Source organism: Arachis stenosperma, chromosome 3 (genome assembly GCF_014773155.1).
Source record: "Arachis stenosperma cultivar V10309 chromosome 3, arast.V10309.gnm1.PFL2, whole genome shotgun sequence".
Classification (NCBI taxonomy): Eukaryota; Viridiplantae; Streptophyta; class Magnoliopsida; order Fabales; family Fabaceae; genus Arachis; species Arachis stenosperma.
Window position 1 is genome coordinate 126,361,097 of NC_080379.1, and position 691 is coordinate 126,361,787.

Consider the following 691-nt stretch of genomic DNA (forward strand, 5'->3'; position numbering starts at 1 on the left):
ATACTTGCTTCCTCTTGATCTTGTGTGTGTATTGCAGCCACTTGCTTTGTGTCTAATTTCCTTGTGAGCTCTGCTAGTTGCTTGGCAAACACCTTGTTTTGAGCTAGAATTGTATCAACATGGTTCAGCTCCATGACTCCCTTAGTGTTGTGTCTCTCTGAAGCATAGTAGTACTCATTCTCAGCCACTGTCTCAATCACTTCAATGGCTTCTTCCACAGTCTTTTTCCTGTTCAATGAACCTCCTGATGAATGGTCTACAGCCTTCCTTGATTCATAAGAAAGTCCATCATAGAAAATATGCAATTGCACCCAGTCAGGGAACATGTTTGGTGGGCATTTCCTTGTCAATTCTTTGAACCTCTCCCATGCCTCGTAGAGCGTCTCACCATCTTGTTGTCTAAAAGTCTGAACCTCAGATCGAAGCCTATTGACCTTTTGTGGGGGGTAGAAACGTGCCAGAAACTTGCTCTCCACCTCATCCCAGGTTGTTAGGCTGTCCCTTGGGAATGATTCCAGCCACTTAGCTGCCTTGTCCCTAAGTGAAAATGGGAACAAGAGCAGTTTATAGGCATCTTCTTGGACTCCATTGGACTTCACAGTGTCGCAAATTCTCAGGAATTTGGTGAGATGTTGGTTTGGATCTTCATTAGCACTCCCACCGAATGAACAATGGTCCTCCACCAGTGATA

The 691-nt window shown here is 44.7% G+C and overlaps 1 non-coding gene across 1 annotated transcript; it reads left to right on the forward strand.

Annotated features, from left to right (window-relative positions):
* Window positions 1-324: 324 nt before the first annotated feature.
* LOC130971298 (small nucleolar RNA R71) lies at window positions 325-428 on the forward strand. The gene has a single exon (XR_009082524.1). It is a non-coding gene; the product is annotated as a small nucleolar RNA R71 (small nucleolar RNA).
* The last annotated feature ends 263 nt before the right edge of the window (window positions 429-691 follow it).